The 19,934-nt window shown below is 38.6% G+C and overlaps 1 long non-coding RNA gene across 2 annotated transcripts; it reads left to right on the top strand.

Moving 5' to 3' along the window:
- The first annotated feature begins 1,768 nt into the window (after nucleotides 1-1,768).
- LOC130683834 (uncharacterized) lies at nucleotides 1,769-16,595 on the top strand. Of its 2 annotated transcripts, none has more exons than XR_008997834.1 (3): nucleotides 1,769-1,860; nucleotides 12,165-12,329; nucleotides 13,616-16,595. It is a non-coding gene; the product is annotated as an uncharacterized LOC130683834 (long non-coding RNA). The 2 variants fall into 2 exon arrangements; XR_008997833.1 differs by lacking the exon at nucleotides 1,769-1,860 and adding an exon at nucleotides 6,666-7,815.
- The last annotated feature ends 3,339 nt before the right edge of the window (nucleotides 16,596-19,934 follow it).

Here is a 19,934-nt window from a genome sequence, read left to right as displayed (position 1 = left end):
AAAGCCACTCAGTTTTCTTTGTCTCCGGGCACCGGCCTCAGGGACCCACTCACAGGTCTTGCTGTCCTGTTTCCCTAGTATCCAGGACCCCATGCATGCACTGTGTCTGTGCTCTGGTCCGGATGGCTGGGGCTGGGTGTTTAGCAGTCCTGGGCTCCCTCTCCCTCCCCGCTCTGACACCTCTTCTCCTGCCAGGAGCTGGGGTGAGGGGTGCTCAGGTCCCGCCGGGCCGGGGCTTGTATCTTACCCCCTTCATGAGGTGCTGGGTTCTCACAGGTGTGGATGTGGTTTGGATGTTGTCCTGTGTCCTCTGGTCTCTATTCTAGGAAGAGTTGTCTTTGTTATATTTTCATAAATATATGTGGTTTTGGGAGGAGATTTCCGCTGCTCTGCCCATGCTGCCATCTTGGCTCCACCCCTCAGGATGTGTTTTTAACCTCTGCTCTCTGCTTCCCAAGATGATGCTGTTGAGACTTCAGGACTGAGAGTCAGTACTCACACAACTGTCTTCTGCTGCCTGGAGCAATAATGCTGCCTTATGGCATAATAGACCCTGTACTAGACAGCCCAGCTTCAAATCCTGGCTGCCACTTTTTATCAGTGTGACTTTAGTTGAGGTACTTAGCCACTATGACCCTCAGTTTCCTCATTGGAAAAAATGGAGGTCATGATAATAATAGAACACGTATCACACATGTAAAACAGCCAGAATAGTACCTGCACAAAGTATTAAAGTGAGTATAAAAGTGTATTAGCAAATATTTAATTCTCACTTCCAGCATTTTTTTCATTAAACATTTCTCGCAAATGTTAAGGACAGCCTTATTTATTTGTATGTGATTTATGCATTTTAAGTGCTTATTAGTTGGTGCTCCTAAGCAACGCCTTAGGATTGCCTGCTGTTCTCTTGTTTCATCATCTCCGTAATCACCCAGCATATGCTCAAGAAAACCCAACTAAAGTTTACACTATTTCATTGAAACTTGATTATTCATATCCTGGCTTTATTCTGAAAGGGTTTGGGGCAGGTATCTTACAAAAATATGTATAATATAGCAAGTAAAAAGCTAAATAACAAAATTAGAGCAAAGGTTAAACAAGGGTAGGAAGATAAATTAGTCTTTAAGTTTGGCTCCCAAGAAGGCTCCCTGTAAGGCCCTGTGGTCCTAGCCCAGGCCTGCATCCCTCCTTCTGAGCTAAAGTCACACCAAAGTGATATTTTACATTATTTGTGCAGTAGCTTTCTTGTGAACACAAGAAGTGGGAAGACAAATATAATTATTGCTCTTTTTGTCAGCAGTAAAATTTAGGCTCTAAAAATGAAGCAAATTTTCCAGATGATTTTTTAAGTCAGTGACAAAGAAATAGCAACATTCAGATGCTATTTGTTTTACCTAAAAATTGGTTAACTTATATAACATTAGGAGATAAAATATAAATTCTTTAAAAATACCTGTTAGACATTACAAACCCAAAAAAGACAACTATTTACATTCAGTTGTCCAAACAAACAGGCCTAAAATGTGTGCCAGATGCAGCATTTATTTCCATCTCTATGATCCACGTTTATCAAAGCAGGCAACTGCTTGTGGTTAGCTCTCAAGTCTATAAAAGGAGACGAGTGGGAAATTAAGAAGTTTGGCCTGGCATTCACCCACAATCTCCTATGGACATCCTTCCCCTGTGTTGTCAAACAACTGTCACAGTCAGCCTGCCGCCTGGCCAGCAGGGCATGTGACCTGGACAGCCGTCCGCAATCAGATAGACTGTGTGTGTTCCCTCGGCAGCCAGAGGATGTGCGGTGTGCTTGGGGACTCATCCACTAGCACGGGAGAAAGACAGCATCACTGGCGAGTCCAGGTTTGTTGGAAAGCCACTTAGTGAGCCAACCCTGGAGCCACACTTCATTCTCTGCAGAAGAGGCAACTTCGAGCTGGTGCACCTTAGTCACTGAGGAGGTGCAGCTCTTTCGGATTGTTTTGCTTAGTGAATCTATTCCTTAACTAAACATGTCTAAGGATCTTAAAACTTGCAGTGCCTTCTGGGGCTTCTCGAGAGAACTCACATGAATTAGTGTGTATGCACGACTCCCCCTCCCAGAGGTAAATTCTCTCAGCTTTTGATTATCTGAAAATTGTTTAATCCCTCCTTCAAATTTAAATGATGACCTTGCTGGGTAGAGTATTTTTGGTTCCAAGCCCTTGTGCTTCATTGCACTAAATATATAATGCCACTCCCTTCTTGCCTGTAAGGTTTCTGTTGAGAAGTCTGATGATAGCCTGACGGATTTTCCTTTGTATGTGATCTTTTTTCTCTCTCTAACTGTTTTTAAAAGTCTGCCTTTATCCTTGATCTTTGCCATTTTAATTATTATATGTCTTGATGTTATGCTGTCTTCCTTGGCTCCCTTGTTTTGGGAGATCTGTGTACCTCCATGGCTTGAGATACTATCTTCTTCCCCAGATTGGGGAAGTTTTCAGCAATTACCTTCTCAATGACACTTTAAATCCCTTTTTCTCTCTTTTTCTTCTGGTACCCCTATAATGCAAATATTGTTCTGTTTGGTTTAGTCACACAGTTTTCTCAATATTCTTTCATTCTTAGAGTTTCTTTTTTCTCTCTGTGCCTCAGCTTCTTTGTATACCTCTTCTCTTATTTCTATACCTTTACCTTCTCTTCTACTACATATAATCTGCTTTTAAATCCCTCCATTGTATGTTTCATTTCAAATACGGAATTTCTTAATGATTGAGTTTCTGACTTAAATTTGTTCCTGAGTTCTTGAATATTTTCCTGTACCTCCATAAGCATGTTTATAATTTTTATTTTGAACTCTCTTTCAGGAAGATTGTTGAGTTCAGTTTCATTTGGCCCTTTTTCTGGGGTTTGTGAGATATTGGTCTGAACCATGTTCTTTTGACGTTTCATATTTCTGTGTGGTGCCCACTAGTGCCCAGAAGCTCCAGTCTCTGGAGCTGCTCAGCTGTGCAGTGAGGTTGGGGATCATAGGGAAGTGGAGCTGCTGCCTGGGGGGAGGAAAGATCTGTTTCCTGATTCCCGTCTGCGATGCCTCTTTCCAGTGTCATAGCCAGTGGGCCAAGCACACAGGTGTAAGCCTCTGTGTTTTACGTGCCTAACTGTTGTAGGCAGGGCCTTACTGTGGCTGGCCTGACACCAGCAAGTGACTGCTGGTTTGCAAATCGGTACTGGCAGGCTAGGAGGAAGGCTCAGCATGCTGCATGTCACCATGGGGGGCCTCAGACCTCAGTCGGCTGCCAAGTGGATGGAGTGCCTGAAGCTCCTCAAAGTTCCCAACCAGCTGGGCTGAGTGCACCTCGAAAACCTTGTCCAGCTCTCCCCTCCCCCATGCAGCAAGCTCCGTGCAAACCCTGCCCCTTTAGCAGCCCTCTCACTGCTAGGAAGTCTCTCAGACTGCCTGCCTTTCCTCTGACACAGAGTGGCTGGATGTGGATCCCTGCCTCCCCAAACAGCTGAAATCTGTCTCTCAAGCACTCCACCTGTCCAAGCCCCCCAACATCCAGAGCACCACACAGTGTGGATTTCTGCTCACAAAGCATATCTCCAGGGCTAGGTGTTCAGCAGTCCCAGATTCCACCCTCTCCCTGCTCCGTTTCTCTTCTTCCCAATGGTGAGCTGGGGTGGGGGAACGGCCTGGGTCCCACTGGATCAAAGCTTTCATACGTTACCCTGTTTCGTGAGGACTGTTTTGTTCGTGAGGTTTGTATGCAGTCTGGTTCAGCCTTCTTCCTTGTTGCTGTTTTAGGGTTGGTTGTATTAATTAACTATATTTTTGAACTATTTGTGGATTGGGGAGGATTTCTCTGTCTTACCTCTCACACCGCCATCTTCAATCTCTCCTTCATGGATATTTTTTAATGATGTTTTGTAATATTCAGTTTACTTACATTACACTTTTTTGTTAGATTTATTCCTAAGTGTCTTATTCTTTTACATGCTATTTGCAATGGAATTGAGGTTATTTCCAGTTTGTTCATTGCCAGTGTATAGTAATCCAACTGATTTTTGTTACTGACTTTGTATCCAGCAACAATGGTGAACTCATCTATTAGCTCTAATTGTGTATGTGTGGGTGTGTGTTTGACACAAAAATCATGTAACCTGAAAATAAGATGATTTTACTTCTTCCTTTCCAAGCAGATGCTCCTGTTCCTTTTCTTGTCTACTGCTCTGGATAGTATGTCCACTTTAATGTTGCATAGATGTGGTGAAAATGAAGATTCTTTTCTTATTCCTGGTCATACAGAGAAAGTTCTGTTTTTCACCACTGAGTCTGAAGCAAGCTGTGGTTTTGTTTGATTTCTTTGTTTTTTGGTAGAAGTCCTTTAGCAGGTTGAGGAAGTTCCCTTCTATTCATCATGTGTTAAATGTTTTTATCATGAAAAGATACTGGATTTTGTGAATTGCTTTGTCTGTATCTACTGAGATGATCATGTGGCTTTTATCTTTTATGTAGCTGATATACTATATTACAATGACAACATGTCATTCATATGCTGAGTCTACCTTACAGTTCTGGGTTAAATTTATATGGATATTATTATTTTTAAATGATTGCTCTAGAGCAATGCTGTCTCCTCAGAGCAGTAATTCCGTGGGATACTAATAGCTGCTTGAGAAAAAGAGGTATATTAAGTAAATTTGGGAAATGCCAGATTAGAGATAAACAGGTTTCTTTACAGCAGACTATCTCAGAGAACATAATACTTTGCAGATCTCTGAGAAGAAGTTATGGAATGCCATGTATTATTGAACTTACCTGTTAAGGTAAGTGAGATTAGTTTTCTATCAAACCCACCTTGAGAAATTTGGTCCCAAGAATTGTTATTTAACTTCTCTATCATGTAAGTGTGACCTAGAAAGCTTGAAACTCATAGGATCATCAATTTTTAAATTGATATATTGATATTGCTTTATAGAAAATTAACTTAACATAAATATTTCTACGGTGTCTCTTATATGCAAGGTACTCTACTAGGTATGGAAAAACAGCAAAGGGAAAAAAGGACAAAAGAAATCTCTGCTCTTGTGGAGCTTACTTTGTGGAAGAGAGGCAAATGATAAACATAAAGCCCATGAAAATTATAAAGCATGTTAGAGGACATTGTATATTATATAAAAGATAAACATCAGGTAAGCTCTTTGACATCATTCTCCATGATGACTTTTTGAATTTGATACACTAAACTTTTGCACAGGAAAGGAAACCACCAATTAAATGAAAAGGCTACTTATTAGATGGGAAAAAATATTTGCAAATCATGTATCTGATAAGGGGTTAATATCCAAAATATACAAAGAACTCATACAACTCAATAGCAGAACAAAAAAATTTTTTTAATGGGCCAAGGCTCCAAATAGACATTTTTCCAAAGAAGACATAAGATGACTAGCAGATATATGAAAGGGTCTTCAACTTCACAAATCATAAGGGAAAAGAAAACCAAGGCCACAATAAGGTAGCATCTTATACCTGACAATTATCGCATAGACAAGAAATAGCAAGCATTGGTGAGGATGTAGAGAAAAGAAAACACTTATGCACTCTTGGTGAGAGTGTAAATTAGCGCAGCCACTATGGAAAACAGTGTGGAGGTTCCTTAAAAACTTAAAAATAGAACTACCATATGATCCAGCCATACTGCTTCTGGGTATTTATGTGAAGAAAATGAAAATACTAATTTGAAATGATATATACCTAACCCCACCCCGTGCTCATTGCAGCTGCAATTATAATAGCCAAGACATGGAAACAACAGCCTAGCTGTTCCTTGATGTGGATAAAGAAATGAGTGGATGAAGAATATGTGGCAGATGGATACAATGAAAAAGAATGAAATCTCACGGTGTGCACCAACATGGGTGAGACTTGAGGGCATTGTGCTCAGTGAAATGAGTCAGACAAAGACAAATACTCTATGATCTCACTTACATGTGAAATCTTAAATTAAAAAAAAAACCTGATCTCACAAATACAGATGAGGGAGTGGGAGTGGGCAAAATGCATGAAGGTAAAGCAGTGAAAGGGTACAAATTTCCTGTTATAAAATAGATAAGTTAAGGAGATGTAATGTACAGCATGGTGACTCTGGTTAATACTGTATTGCTTATTTGACTGATGCCAAGAAAGTGGATCTTGAAAGTGCTCATCGCAGGGAATAAAATATTTTGGTAACCATTGTGATAACAGATGTTAACTAGATTTATTGCAGTGATCATTTTGCAATGTATACAAATATAGAATTATTTTGTTGCACACCTGAAACTAATATAATGTTGTATGTCAAATATACTTCAATTAAAAAGAAGAAAAAGAAAAATCAGTTTTAGATGTTTTGAAAATTCTGGGTAGGAGTATGGGAATTGCATTGCGATATTTAATAGGACACTCAGGATATACCTTGCTGAGAAGGTGACTGTAGGGAGGCAGGTGATAGAACACCTAGTCTGTTCAAAAGCAGAGGTGAGGCCATTACGGCTGAAGCCGACTGAGGGAGAGGGAGAGCAGGGAGAGCCTCATTAGTGCTTACTGGGATCGCTCAAGTAGCCTCCTGACTAATTTCCCTGCTTCCACTTTGCCTTTCTCTTTCCCCGACTCCACGGGTTGAGAGTAGACTGTGTGTGGGGGCGGGGGAGGGATGGAAGTAATTGTGGGGTGGGTGGTTGGCAAAAATAGAAGCAGAGAAATCAGTTTGGGGGTTGTTTCTGTAATCAGGGCAAAAGAGGATGGGGGACTCCCGCCAGCTGTGAAGATGGGGAGAAGTGTTCATGTTTTGGGTGTTTTGAATATCAAGTCAATAGGATTTCTGGAAGCTTAGATAAGAGGTGTGAGAGAAGAAGAGTCAAGAATGACTCTAAAGTTTTAGTCGTGTGCAAATCTTGGGACAGAGTTGCACCAGCAGAAAAGGGAAAGAATATGGAGCAGCTTTGTGGAGAAAGGCAAGATTTCAGTTCGGGACCATGTTGCCCTCAGACCTGTTGTATGTGCTAATTCAGCATAGGAATTAAGACACATAGTCTTTGTTGTTGGTGTGATAAGGTACATCTTTCACCTCATACCAGTAGAGACACCAACCTGCCACTACTTTACACTGTGAATAGCTAAAGAGACGAGGGGAAAAAAAGCAGAATTGAATAGATGCTATTATAATATATTTTCTTTAATTTGCATCCTCCACATCATTTTCTAGGAAATCGACTGCTGCTTTAGAACTTTCCTTATTTGTAGACTGAGGAGCTCTTGCTTAAGGTATTTTTTAATCTTGTTCTACCAAAGCCCCCAAAACAACAACAAAAAACAAAATGGAAAAACACAAAACTGGTCCTTTTGTGTATTGATGGCGCAATCATGCTCCAGGCTTCGGCTTTTAAATTGCATACCCAGGACTGACACATAAATGGGAATTAATTAATGCGACTACTTTCTTCCAGCAATTCTAGGGGCTACGGAGGCAGCAGGGAGCGAGCTGGTGACCGAGGGGAGGAAACCCCAGGCTGAGGGCTGCAGGCCATCAGGAAGCGTGTGGCGCTGCTGCCTGTCTTCCCAAGCTCATCTCAGGCTGCATTTCCCAGCTTTCTGGCCCAGGAAGCCTTTCCACGTGATGCCATTTATTCCTTTCCCTTTTGATTGGTTGGAGATTAGCATGGCCATGTTGGAAACGACATTTTGAAAATAAGGGAGTCAAAACTGGAAGAAGTCTGCGTCTCTGAATTTCTGCTCAAAGGAGACCATCTGTCAAACAAAAACTCCTATTCTGCACTTAACATGAGTGGGAGGTAAATGTCTACTGTATTTGAGGTATCATACACTCGTAAGTTTGTTTGTTATAGCAGCTAATGGTTCCAAAACCAAATAAAAATAGAAATAGGGTTTAAAAGCACACTTGACTTAATGTGCACATTTCCCTATGTAGCTCTCCAGTTTGGAGTCAATTATTTCCTTCAAATCTCTTAGAAGCATGTAAGTGAGGAGCAGAATCACAAGTGCAGACCTTCCAATGCAGGGTTTGAACCAAGCACATGGAACATTCTGTATACTATAATATTAACTTATGTGTGAATTCAAAGATGTATATCTTTGAAGCTTGAGAAACTGGCAACATTACTGTGATGTTCAGTTTTCCTAATTTGATTTGCCTTGCCAGCTAAATCTGTTTACTGCATGCATGGTGGCATAGAGATCTAGTTCAGTGCTGTACTTGAAAATTTCTGATCATGCTTTTGGATTGGAGCCTTTCTCAAATATTACACCCTTCCTAGGGCAGTATTTATTACGGAAATGTTTCCATTCACTGACTTTATATGCATATAGGGTAAAGCCCTTATTGGTGAGTTTCATATGCACAGGTCCTACAGAGAAAATAAATTTTGTTTTCAATATGGGGAACTTCTTCTGCAGTGACTCCACGTCAAATATTGTTCAAAATATAGTATAGAAATTGCAAAAAGTATGGATTTTCCAATCTTGTACCAAGAAGAAAATAAGGAAATTAACATTCTGTAAGGAAATTAAAATACTGGAAGCTTATATCTACAAATTTAGATACCAAGAGTAAAAGTCTTCCAGTATTTAAGCTCTGATTAGTTTTCTGCAAAGACAGATACTGCCTGGAATAGTATAATAATCATGAACACCGGCAAGCTACCCCTCCTCAAATATCTCCCCTAAGTAGGTGACACAGGGTCCCAAATATATTTAGTTTGCCTTGAAATATTCCCAACAGTAATAATAAAATTTTATTAAGCACTTGTTGTTGTCAGGAACTAGGTAAAGTACTTTTCAGAAATCTTTTTTATGAAATTTTCACAATGGCACTATGAAGAGGCAAATATTATTTTCTACTGTCCCAGTGAGGAAATTGAAGCATGAATAAGTTTAATGACTTGTTCAAGGTTATACCTGGAATGTAGGAGAGCTGGAAATTGAGCAGACTGGCTCCATAGCTCATGCTCAATATTCCTGGAAAGCCTAACATATTAAATCCCTTTCACTATGTGCAAATCAATTCATCATTTTTGTTAATCATAGTACATATTAGGTGTTAAAGTAATAACTAATGTAAGAAATTAAAAGAAGAAACCATCAGCACTTATACTTACAGTTATTCTTAAGGTTATGTAAGTGTAGTTAAACCTATAGTATTTATGAAGAATATAGTACTTATATTAGTTCAGTAGTAATTGATATATATATGATATATATCACATATATACATATATCATATATATATATATAAAACTAAACCATGGTTTAAGAGTTTTATTGCAAAGTTTTAAGCTTATTGTAATCTAAAAATGTAGCAGAAACCTTAAATATTTGATATACAGAGAGTACAGTTAAATAAACTATTCAACATTTCATTATTTTGTACACATCTGGGAAAAGTTCAGTATTTATGTGAAAGGTAAGAAACTTGAAATACATCAGATAATGTGCTGGTGACATCTTTAAAAATAAAAATGAGCTTTTTTGGGACATTAAATGGTTTAATGCCCTTGCATATGTTCCAGGTGGCAAATATGTTAATGTTTATATTAATATTAAACTTTATAAGCAAAATACATATTTAATCCCAGAACAAAAATTAGCTTCTTGAGGGCAAGTCTTTTTAAAAATCTCCAGCACTGCTCCAGTGTCTGGCATACCATTTGAATAAATTAATGAATGTATATCTAACTATAAAGGAGTTAAACTAAGCAGGGTTCTCCAGAAAGCAGAACCAGTAGGATATATGTGTGATGAGATTTATTGCAGGAATTGGCTCATGTGTTTCTGGAGGCCAAGTCCCATGACCTGCCATGTGCAGCCTGGGCAGGAAAGCTGCTCTGGGTCTGAAGGCCTGAGAATATGGGGAGCTGATGATGAAGGTCCCAGAATCACAAGGTCTCAAAACCAGGAGCTCTAATATCCAAGGGCAGGAGAAGAAGGATGTTCAAGGAGAGAGACAAGAATTTGCCCTCCCTTGTCTTTTAGTTCAGTCTGGGCCTGCAGCTGGTCAGGTGACGTCCACCTACGTTGATGAGGGCAGATCTCTTAACTCAGCCCACTAATTCAGGTGCTAACTGCTTCCAGAAACACCCTCACAGACACAGAAATCATGTTTCAGTAGCTATCTGTGCATCCCTTTCCCAATAAAGGTTCACTTAAACCTGCTTCACATCAATGAATAATAAGAGTGATTCATCATCTAACAAATTTATTATCTACATTAACTTTCACATAGTTTTAATAGTTCTAAACTTGTTCTTGTAATGAGTTCCTGCTGCTATGGAAGTTAAACTTTTGATCTACAATGTCTTTTACATTATTAATCAGATTATTAGCTATTCTCTTCATGTTTCAGAAAGTCAATGTAAGACTAGTTCTATCAGTCAAATAATCACGATTTCTAAATTTAGTACTTTCGGAATGAATGAAATGGTATTGTACAGCTGCAAGTGATAACTAGAGAGGCTTATTGGAGGGCTGTGCTGACCAGCACTGTAGCCATTAGCTACATGTGGCTGTTTACATTTAAAATGATTAAAATGAAATACAATAAAAGTCTAGTTATACAGCTGCAATAGTGGTGCCTGCATTGAACAGCAAAAATACAGAACATTTATGTCACCACAGAAAGTCCTAGCAGACAGCACTGTGCTAGAGAAAAGGATGATTTATAATGTGAGTCAATTATATTCATAGATGATTTCCAAAGCCCTTTTGTTGACAATTTGTTTTTCTTACCCTTCTCAATGTGTTCTAATAATCTGGCTGCATTGAGTTTGCAGTCTTGCCTTCCCCTTGCTTTGGCTCTAGAAAAGGCACCAACCATGGAGAAAAGGTGCCTAAAGGAAACCAGAAGGAAAGCAAAAGCAAGAAGCACGATAATGCACAAATTGCACAGTCGGCTTTCAGCGGTTTAAGGAAGTTTTCTGTAACACACACACCACAGACGAGTCATTTAGTCTTACAGCTTTTGGTGAATAAAAATTTCCTGAAAGGAGGCATGACAGAACTACAGATTACTATGTGACTCATTGTGTGGGTGATTAGCTTAAAATCAAATATACAAATAGTAAAAGAAATCAGTAACTATAAAAGGATATAGGTAAATTCCAAACCATCCAGTAGCAATGTCATCCAGCAGCTGAAGGGGCTGCAATTTTTCCCTTTCTGTAAGCTGCTTCCCCACTTACAGAAGTGGGGTTCCTGGTGCTTTCCTCCTTTCTGCAATCAGCCCTTCCAGGGGTCTCTTGCTGTCCAGGTTTCAAAGCACAACCACCAGCTCTTCTCTAGATAGCAGCCTCCTGCTTTGGACTTTTCCATCTGGGATTCCTTCCTCAAGCCTCATCTGACACAGTGACTGATTGTACCACATGGGTCTCCAAGACAATGACATAGTATCAGCTATTTAAATATTCCAGAAAAGTTCCTCTTTCCATTACAAACACATTCATTCCTAGCCTCTTGCTGACCCAGTTATGTAGGTGCCGGTAAGTAGATCTCTGATGATTACCATCTTCTCTATTTCAAGTTGCATTTTCACCTGACTCATTTTCAAACACAACATAAGAAATTCTAGATTTCCAAAACTCACAAAGCCATGCAAAAAGAAAAAGGTGTCTGCACATGAGTGCAGACTTAATTCCCTGCAGTGTTTAATCTTTGTCTTTTCAAAACACATTCTAGTTTTGGGAGTTATACTTCAGGAAATAGAAAAAGGAAACAATGTCTCACATGCTTCTAAATCTAGTTGAGACATTTTAAATAAAATATTTAGCCATTTAACCAAAAGTCTGACTTTTCATCACCAAGCAATCCTGAGTTTTACGACTTGCTATGAATTGTTCAGACACTGTATTGTGTAAGATGCATCAATTTCATCTTGAGTAGAATTAATGGAGAATACTTATAGGAGTATATCAGAAAGTCTTTGATCATTTTGGTGCCTTACATTAAACCTAGCAAAAAATAAATATTAGAAAGTATAATTTCTAATGGTACCTTCTTAGGCTACTATGTCCAGCCACCTGTTGGTCATCCACCTGACATAAGACATGGGCAAGCCATGCTGGGCATGCTCCACAGAAGAGCGTTGAGTGAGCCTCCAGGAGTTAATTTCTGGTGCATTTTTCTTTAATAGAAGAAAAACCACAATATTTTCTAGAGTTAAGACTTACTGTTTGGTGGTGCAACCAGATGTGTTGGAGCGGGTTTATACTGCTGCATCAGGAGACCGGGTTGTGGGCATCTCTTCCTCATTCCGTGATGTCAGCCTGGTAGCTTGGAATCACAATGTTAATTACATGTAAATGACCTTGCTGGAATTATATAGTCTTATGTAGGTTAAAAGGAGAATAAAAAAATTATAATGAAAACTTAGGGGTAAGTACTAATGTACTTACACCACATTAGTTAGCAAACATTACAAAGCAGGACTCCTTTTTTTTAATACCCTGGGAGACAGTTCTTAAACATTTACCAGCTCACCTCTGGTCCTAACCAGGTCTCTGAAATTTTTCTCCCTCTCATCTTCCCAAGGCAAATAAATTATTGGCTCTCTCTGTTAATCCCATTTATTTAATAATCTTTGTTTTAAAAGAGAATTTGAGATAATAGTTGGCATTGTTAAACTGCAAATGTCAGGCATATAATATGTGCTCAATAAATATTTGTTGACTGTTGACTGTTAGTTAGATTGAAAGTGGGTCCTAAAACGTGTAAGAATATATATCTTAATTGCTGTTGATATGTCTTGTCATCTGTCTTCCCAGGACATATATTTTGAATATAGCACTTATGTCATTTTAGAGTTATTTGTTTACATGCAAATGCCAAAAATCCAGTGACTGAGACCAGCAGTAAAGTCCTTGAGTTCCATTATTTCCAATTTGCTTTCATGAAAATATGTTTAGAGAAGAAACTGAAATCTTACTTAATTTCTTTTCTCAATGATATATCATTCAAAATTGTTCCAGTGTTGACATCCATTTAAGGAAAAAATAGGGACTTAAGCATTTTGAGCAAGCCTCTTTCCAATCATGCTATGATACTCAGCAAAGTCACCCTTTTCTAGTCCATAATTGAAACAAACAAAAAAATGAGCTCAGTAATAATCAATCCTCAGTCATTTAAGGATTAATGAAATAGTTTATGGAGCTGTTTATTATCTCCATTGTTACTTTTCTTTATTCTCTTTTTGCCTTCCTGCCATTGAATCTTTCCATTATTCATTACAACCCACCCTAGTGCATGATTGGGGAAATAAAGGGCTCTGAAATGCAAATCATTTTTTACTGTTTGTTAGCAATTCTCCAAAAAGTGCTGCAGCAGGAAGAGGTCAAAACAATTAACTGAAATGAAATTTGTTTATATTTATAGGTTTCAAATATCCATTTAACATAAAGGTGGATCTGCTTAACTTTGTATATGGCAGAGGGGCTAGAAACACTATTGTAAGTTGTTTAAAATGTTTAAAAATCTTGTATTTTGTCCACTTATACAAAGAATCAAAAACATCTTTTGGTTGGATAATAACCCCTCTTTCTATGACAAAGCCTTCATTTCTCACAATTTTGAAATGTATTTCCACAGAGGTACTATGTCACGATGAGCACATTTGAGAATGTTCCTTTGGAAGATAACCAGTGGAATATAAACAAAATGTTGGGCTTCAGTTGGAGCAGAGCCTTCCAAAAGACATGAGGTGACTAGTTACTCCTGAGAGGACTGGAATTTGCTGGACTGTTGGCCAGATGAATATTTAGGTGATTGCCTCTGTGTGTCTGTGTACACGCTCAAATCTTGACTCTAGTTCTGAGGAAAGAGAAGGAAGATGAATGTAGGACCACCGACCTCAATACGGCAGGCGCCAAGGATTGAAGAGAAGACATTGCTATTCGTGAATTCCTGCGTGGGTGTCTGTGTGGTGGCAGGTGAGGATGAGGCAAAGAGGAGGACAGCTAACTGCTGACACCATGGTCCTCCGTTGACGCTAAGGTGCTGAGGGGCCAAAGCCTCTCACAGACTTTTCCTGATTATTCCCACACTGCCATGATGAAAACCTCTGGCCTGGATGAGGTTTCAAGCAGTCTCACTCTAAGATTTGCCATCTTTGTAGTTTGAAAATTAAACTGAGCTTCCTGCAACTCAATCAGTCTCTGCCTCCCTACTAATGTGTGTGAGTAAATGTGTGCATTTTTCAGCAGTTTTTGGATATTGGAAAACACCTATCCACATATGAATGAACATATAGTTAACGTTAAATTTTTATTAAGTTTGCCACGCAGCCTCTCAGAGTGCAGAAACATTGTCCTGGGCTTAGAAGAGAAAGCAAGCTCCCTACTCCCTCTGGAAAACCCAGTCAATGCTGATCAGACTTAAACTGAATGAACATCAGCCTGTCTCCCAACCTCTTGTGTCTGCAGCAGCCACATTGGTGGCTGCGCTGGGACTCGGGCAGGCGGCTCTGTGTGTGCACTGGCTGGCAGTGCGCAGGAAAGAAGGGGCCGAAAGAAACCAGTTGTCAAGAGACTTACAAAGACTGTGTTCTTCCCAGAACTGTTTCCTGCCCTAGTCAGGTCAGCCTTTGGAGTGATATCTGATTTCTCCTCCTCGGCCAATAAATAGGAAGTTCAACCTCCAACCGTGAGGTAGGGGTCAGGAGAAGAGAAGAAAACAGATACTTTATATTCTTTTTAGTTGTGGGTGTTTTAATTTTATTTTTCTAATCCATATGCTTGTCTCTGAATAAACTGTTATTTCAACTATTTAATTTAAGGCCCACAGTGGTGACAACCTGCAGTCAAGCACAACTTTTGATTTTTTAGGTCCTTAGTAGTTATCCTTTATTCTTGAAATTTCCCTTGAAGCCGTAGCATATTTCTGTTCTTTTAGCATGCTTTTTAGTTTCTTTTCTTACCACTAGTTTACAGTTTGATTTTTTGTATCAGACAATTTCACTTTGAATCCTTTGAGATAAGCATTTTGAAAACTTACCTTTGAGCTGTTCTTCTACCATAGTTTTTCTTCCACCATAGTATTTTTCTTCCATCAGTCAACATTATCTAATGCAAAGTTATTTCCATTAACTTCAGAAGACACAGAAATATCTCAGGACATTTTTCAGAGAGATTCATGTATTACAGCTTGAAACTGGCCTGAGACAGAGCTACCCTTTGTGAAACTCAAAAGGAGGGACAATTAAGTACAACTCTTCTCTAAAAAGTCCCTAGATGTGTAATTAAAATCAGTACTCAGGATCATGTAAATGATTTTGCTGGAATTATATAGTGTTATGTGGGTGAAAAGGAGAATAAAAAAATTATAATGGGTTATAGTAATATTTTTTTACTTCCTAATAGTGCCACGATAAGACTATTAAATGAGTCACTCCAAATTGCAACAAATCTGAATTAGGTCATGCTCAAGTAACAAGTAATTTTCACTATCATACATCAGTCAAAGTTCTAGGCCCAGTGTTTTTAGAAAATACTTCTCTTCTTTTTATTTACGAGGATGAAGGATTTAAACTTTATCCTCTTCAAAATGACATATAAGTAATTTTATTTAGGATTTAATACATAATAATCATTCTAATTACTTATAAATGTTAATTACAGAATCTGATTTCTTAAATTTTGTTGGGCTAATATTTCAAGTCAATATGCGGAAGTCAGCAATTACCTGGATAATAATGCATTCTGGGTAAGAAAACAAATCTCCATGTACAACTGAATTGTAATAACTACTACCATAACCAGGTATGCATTTAAAACTAACACTTGATCTATTTTGTTTTCTGTCCTTCCCAAAATACACCTTTAAGTGAAGTCCACCCCTGTACCTCGGTATCAGCTGACCCATGAGGTCGTGCACAGGTCATGCACGGACCTACGCTCCAACTCTTCACCCAGCAGTACCCCGACTTCCCATGTATCCCATTCCCCTCCAGTCGTACCTTGGATACGCCTTTCATGGTCAGCCCTGCTCAGGACTGTGGTTCTGTTATTCATACTTGGTTTCCCCGGCTATGACTCTGTACTTCTTAAGAACAATAGTTCATACCCTCCACTTCCTTTCTGGGCCTTCTGTCCTTATGGAATTTCTAACCTAGCTTACATGTATCAGACTTTAGTCCCCAAATGATGTGTGGCCAGTGCCTCAGTTGATCCCATTCAAGCTCTAATGCAGTTATATATTTAAGAGTGAACTAAATAACATTGATAGTAGTCTTGCCATAGTATATGCATTTTTATGTTTAATTGAAAAACTACTTTTCTGACATATTTGTTCAAAACCTATACTTATTTTCTTGTAAAATGCTCTACTTCCTTATCAATGAAATGCTGATTAAAGTTATTTGGAATCTGAATTAGCTTTTTTCTACATTTTGACCAATCCAAAGGATTTATTCAAGTTTATAATTATTTGTGATTAAACAATAAATGATAATGTTTGTAGAAGCATTTTAAATAGTGTAAAGTGTTCTATAGACGCTTATGGTTATCATTATACACAGCTGGTTGTCTCAAGCAGAATCAATAAAACATTAAGTTTCAAAATTTCCAGGTGAGTCAGATTTATGCAGGAAGTAGCTTCTTGACTATATGACGTTTCATATATTAATATCTCATTTAGGAAATAATTCTATAAAGTTCTACAAAGAATAGTATCAAATTGAATGAAAAGAATGAAAGTTGCTTTCAAATATGCTCACCTTGTTTTTCAGTATGCTAGTGTGCTGAAAAGACCTGATTAAATACTTAAGATTGGGATGAAGATTTCTGTGCATTTAGAACACCTTTCCCTATACCTCGTATAAAAATAATTTCTTTCCACATAGTATTGTATCTTGGTGAGAACACAAGGTTAGTCAGCTAAAGCTGTCACATGACAGTTGTATTGAAGAATAATGTCTAGTTTACTTAGCAAAAGGAACCCCAATTTGCCTACACCTTAAAATATAGAAAAATTATGTGAATTAGGGTTTGTGTGTGATTCATACAAATCCATGGGGAGAAATTTGATGACTCTTCAAAATATGGATCAACTGAGCTCACTAAATATTTTGAAAATTATGGGACTTCCTCACTTGCTTAGTATGTCAGGATCATGTCACTATCTACACATTTAATTATAACCCATATAGGAATATTTCAATAAGTTTAGTCTTTCTTCTAAATAGCATGCACTTAAATGAGATTCACTCTCAGTGGACAAAAAATTGTTTATATCTATGTATTTTCTATATTTGAGTAGACAAACATGCTGAATCAAAGTCACATCAGAAATACTGACCCAAAGTAATTTGCTGGAGGGAAGTTCATGCATACTCAGAACTCATGGAACTCTACTCTGGCTGAAGGTTTGTAAATAAATCTTGTACAGCATAGTGGGCTGGAGGTTAGAGGCTATTTAGTATAAATAAGCAAAAACAGAGCATGTATGTGACATACCCTGTTACAGAAGACTTTCCCCCTAGCTTTTCAAGTATTAGAATTCATAATAGAAAGCCAAATATGTCCTTGGAAATCTAATGGATTTCATCAATTACAGGACATTTTAAAACATGTTTACTGGGACAATCAGCTATGGACAATTAGAAAAATCCTTATGCTCATTCTGGGGATATACCTGAAATATTAATGTCCAAATTTGGGCTATCATTGAATTTCCATTAAGGGAAAAGATAACTGCCGACTCTGTGTCAAGCATAATATAAAGTTTTTCATTCATAACTTTCAGTTTCTTATAACAACCAACAAGGTAGGCATTCTACCTGTAATTTACAGAAGAAAACTCTGAGATTCACACTGTAAGAGCCAGCTTTGTGGAGAGTTTTCAAACTGCAGTCATGTATGTATTTATTTATCTTAAGCAAATAAACTAATGTTTCATTCATGGAGAATGATATATTTATTTATTACAGATTGAAAAGGAAGTGGTGTGATTCCCATGTCTGCAGACACTCCAGGGATGACTGAGCATGTAATGGGTCATTGATCCAGGAGGTTCCTTTCAAGAATGGGATGATGGAGCAGGAGTTTAGAATCTGAAAGGATCAGGGAAAGAATAAAACATAGACTTATGCAGTTGGAAGAAGATACAGATGTATGTTTCACACAAGGTGCTAAAGGACAGTATTTTCCTCGTATATTCTGTATTCTTTGCTTTTCTTCCTTTCCCAGTAGTCACACCTAGGAGCCAGCCCAGTAACCAGCTACCTGGTCCTGTTTGTCATGGGCCCACAAGACATGAAACAGCTCAAGTAAACAGAAGAAATACTAGCAACTTCTCATTACCCAGTGTCTTGACCCTCAGATTCCTGTGGAGGAGAACTCAGGAGGCTCCTTAAATTCAATTCAGTTCAGTTCAGGTAAAAAGCATCATCTTTCTTGGAAGGGACCCTCTGATATGCCTCTCTGATTGTTCCTTTCTCCCTCCTTCAGGGTTAACTTGAAAAACATGACCCATTGCTTCCTCCTTTGGAAACTCTCCGCCCCCCACCCCTGTTTGAGGTGAAGATGAGGTGAGTGGTGCTTATATTAAATCCCTTATTTCAGTTTGTTTTAAGAGTTGGCTTATTTGAAGCACTGACTCTCTACTTTTGACTCCCTAGCCTGAGCAATCCATCAGCAAGGTATGACCCAGTCATAAAAAAGGTGACAGAGCCGGGGCTGGTCAAGGGCACTATGTAGACAGTAGTGACTTTCATCACCGCTGGCATAGTGTAATGTGAGTCATATCTGTGTCTAGTGTGATTCAACTTTTTATTACCAATAGAAAATCCAAAGATTACGGCAACAAGTTTAAAATTTAGCTGCACCCAGCCTCTTTTAGTGACTTACAGTCACAGGAGTTTAGAACTAGAATGGACTTCTGTTTCTTCATTTGGCCCAAGCCCCTCAGTTATCTTAGAGAGAAGAAAATAGAAACAGTAACTTCTGACACATGCCAAATAAAGTATTACATAAAACTCTTTATATAAGATTCTCCTTCTATATATTCATATTCTCTCAAATTCTTCTACTAGTGTAGAAATCATTATACTGAATTTATAGTTGAAGACCTTGACCGTAAGAGGATTCAGGAATATTTTTAAATTTTTAAAAGAGGGAAAGCAGACATTAAAAAAAACGACTCTGATTGTACCATAGAAAAAAAATTCCAGTTACAAAAGTGGATTTGAGGAAATCAGTTGTGGTTTTTGCATTCATCTCCGCAAATCATGTCATCTGCACTGGGGCCCGCAGGGATGCAGAGAAGGTGAGAGCGGTATCAGTAGAAATTTGTAGAACCGATGGGCCTTTCTGATAGATTTGCTCTGGGAGGTGAGAGGAAAGAGAAAGAAGAGCCAAAATTGACAACCAACTTTTGGCTAAAGAACAGGCTGAATGGCGGAGACACTTGCAAAGATGAAAAGCTCTGATGAGAAGATTTGGGAAGTGGGCTGAGACAGGGAGCAAGCAGATCAGGAAGCCTGGACAGGATACAGGCGACTTCATGTGGTTTCTAGGGTTGGGATCTGAGAATACATTTTCTACCAAATGCCCTCTTACCTTTCCCTTCTCTTATCCACGTGGCAGTCAAAATGGCGCTTGGGCCTTGGGTTTGAAAATGCAGGTGTTACCAGCATTTTCTGGGTGACTATAGAGGTTGGCATTTAGCAACTCACTTGATCTAAGACCTTGAGATTCCCTTAGACTTAGCTAGAGTTTAGGTAACTTGGAAGAAATGGTATTTTCGTAGAAGAATTACAATCGTATGAGGGATCTCATCTCAACTTAAACTGGGATTGGAATTTTGGTGTGTGTTTGATAAAAATGTGCAGCTCAAAGAGGCTATTTGGATGAAGTAGTTTATATAATAGGAAATGTCTCCAAAGCGGAGGTTGTCTGGAGACAGAGATGGC

This window comes from Manis pentadactyla, chromosome 5 (assembly GCF_030020395.1).
Source record: "Manis pentadactyla isolate mManPen7 chromosome 5, mManPen7.hap1, whole genome shotgun sequence".
Taxonomy (NCBI): domain Eukaryota; kingdom Metazoa; phylum Chordata; class Mammalia; order Pholidota; family Manidae; genus Manis; species Manis pentadactyla.
The sequence above is the reverse complement of the archived record's forward strand: the minus strand, read 5'-3'. Positions and strand labels throughout refer to the sequence as shown.